The following is a 2,802-nucleotide window of genomic DNA, read 5'->3' as shown; positions in this document are numbered from 1 at the left end:
TTAGAGAATGGAGCTCAGGGTTGGAAATCCGAGTTGAAATCTTCCTGGATACTCATACCTGATGGGTGTGAGAGCTTTCCTGGAACATTTAAATCCTTCTCCTGAGAAGGACTGTGCCTCCCTACTGGCTCTGGTAGAGATGACCGTGGCCAGAGAAGGAAAGTTGATGTCTTGACCAATCAGATTGTTAATGTTTGTTGGGAGGTGCTGGTGTAGTGGTCATGTCTCTGGCCTAGTAATCCAGAACTGCAGATTAATGTTCTGGGACATAGGTTTGAATGCTACCATGGAAAATGGTGAAATTTGAATTCAATTAAAATCTGGAATTAAACGTTAACCTGAGTGTGATCATATAAACAATGCTACTTGTTGTAAAAACCCGTCTGGGTCACTAATGTCCTTTAGGGAGGGAAATCTGCCAACCTTACACAGTTGGTTTTCATGTGACTCCAGACCCACAGCAATGGGGTTGGCGTAACTGCTCTCTGGGCAATTAGGATGGGCAATATATGCTGGCCCAGAATTAATTAAAAGAACTTAGTGAGTGAATGATTCACTGCTCTACTCTGTGAGGGTTGAGAAACTCATCAGACGAGTCATGGTATTCAATTAAGTTTCTGTCTGTGATCTTTCACTGACATTACCTGCCAAGGTGTGTTTCAAACCCATGTCCCCAGAACATGTGCCTAGGGTTTGGGGTCACTAGCCCGGTGACATTATGACTGCGCCACTCCCTACCCCTCATGGTGGTGGTGGGGGTGTGGGAAGGGGAGAGTGGCTCATGCTAATTTTACAAAAGTTCAACAGTTTTTCCTGAAATGAATCTTTGCAAAGCTTTCTGCTAATTGCTGCTGCTGGCTGGGGAGGCTTTGTGTATACGCTAACTGTGTGTACATGCTGTGTGTATACGCTAACTGTGTGTACATGCTGTGTGTGTACGCTAACTGTGTGTACATGCTGTGTGTGTACGCTAACTGTGTGTACATGCTGTGTGTGCATGCTAACTGTGCATGTATGCTAATTGTGTGTACATGCTGTGTGTATACGCTAACTGTGTGCGCACACTGACTGTTTGTACATGCTGTGTGTGCATGCTAACTGTGTGTACATGCTGTGTGCACATGATAACTGTACGCTTGCTGTGTGTATATGCTGACTGTGTGCGCATGCTAACTGCCTCTTTGTTTAGTCTGTGAATTAGTAAATATTCCAATGTATGTTGGGATTTCTGAGTGGATTATACTGTAACAGACACCGACACTGACCCTAACCAGCTGTTTTTAGGTTTCCAGGTGCTAGAATCAGCGTCTCATTATTGGCCTCTGGATACAGTGGCGGGACTAAACGAGCTGTGCAACGTGAATGGAAGTCAAACAGGTTATGATATTCTCAGTGAAATAAGTCCACACTCTCCCTCCTATTAGTGACAATCTCTTGTTCTTCCCTTACACCTTCCAGCACTCTGTACGATTGCTGCAAACTTCCCAAATGTAGTTATAACCCAGTAGGAGATTTGCCATTTTTGTAGGTTTTATTGCAAACAAAACAAGGACAGGATTGAAATGAAGAGGAGTCATGTCAAATTATATCGAACCTCTGCTGAGATTACTTCTGGAGTCTGTGAACAGTTCTGGTTTCCATATTACAGAAAGGGAACAGACCAGGGAAACTGAAGAAGTTATTAAAAATAATTACAAGAATGATGTCAGAACTGAAAGTTTGTAACTGTCAAGAAAGAATGAACAGGCTTCCTCGCTTTGATTCTGAAAAGCTGCAGGATGTCTTGATTGTGGTTGTAAGATTTAAATGGGTTTAATGGGGGAGAAGTGGAGAAGATATTTTCATTGTGGGTGAGAAGAAAACTAGAGTCTATCAGAGTCACGCATAAATCCAGGGGGGAATTTAAGAGAACATCAGGGTCCGAAAAGTGAAAGCGTATTAGAGCTAGTCTCAGTTACTAAGGAACCTTCAGTTTTTAACTAGATGTAAATAAGGAGTTAACCCTGTTGGAATCGATGGGATCTTATACCATGAGGTTATTTGCAATATCTTGAACCATGTTATGATGGATTTCCATTGTATTTCTCCCAAGGGAAAAAGCATTAGAAAGAGAGGGTGATAGAGCAAGATGAAGGGGGGGTGGGAGGAGGCTTGTGAGGACTAGGTTGGAGCAGCAACTACACTGTGATACTTTCTAAATAATCTTGTCCACTCTCTTCCCCCCAATGACTCTTGCCCTCGCTTTTTCTATAAATATTGTCATGCAGTGATGAAATGCCTTGAAGCTTTGAACATTTTATTGTGTTTGCTGTTTGATTTCTCTCGCTGTATTCTGTTGTTGATGTTGTAAGCACCATGATTTGCTGTATGGTCTCACTGTTTGTTGTCAATCTCATAGTGTGTGCTTTTCTTCCTTCAGTACTCCGAATCCACAACTTCACTGTGCTTCCCTCCTATAACTCTTCCTCTGTCTACACCATTGACTCTGCCTTCTCTAATCTCTCGACAATTGTAGGTGAGAATTTATCGATTTGCCTTTGCCAATGTGAGGCCAAGACAAAATTATAAATTATAAATAATTTTAAGGGAGGGCCTAATTAACACATCACTAATTAGGAATAACATTCATCAGCCAAGATGCCATTGCTGTCACAGTAATTGAAAATTGTTCAAAATGTTAAAATGTTATTTTGCTCATTTTCAGTTGTTTATACTGAACCCTTTCACATATATTGGGGTACAGCCCACAGCTAGGTCCTGTGTATATTGGGGTACAGCCCACAGCTAGATCCTGTGTATATT

General features: G+C 41.8%; 1 protein-coding gene across 1 annotated transcript in view; it reads left to right on the top strand.

The window, feature by feature from the left end:
* The first annotated feature begins 1,288 nt into the window (after nucleotides 1-1,288).
* The window catches only part of LOC109920709 (adhesion G-protein coupled receptor D1-like), a 26,810-nt gene continuing 25,296 nt past the window's right edge, over nucleotides 1,289-2,802 (top strand). The window contains exons 1-2 of the mRNA XM_048611763.1: nucleotides 1,289-1,377; nucleotides 2,420-2,515. The gene's annotated coding sequence lies outside the window, so the exon portion shown is untranslated. The remainder of the gene's footprint in view (nucleotides 1,378-2,419; nucleotides 2,516-2,802) is intronic.

This window comes from Rhincodon typus, chromosome 24 (assembly GCF_021869965.1).
Source record: "Rhincodon typus isolate 14 chromosome 24, sRhiTyp1.1, whole genome shotgun sequence".
NCBI classification, from domain to species: Eukaryota; Metazoa; Chordata; class Chondrichthyes; order Orectolobiformes; family Rhincodontidae; genus Rhincodon; species Rhincodon typus.
This window is presented reverse-complemented; position numbering and strand designations above follow the sequence as displayed.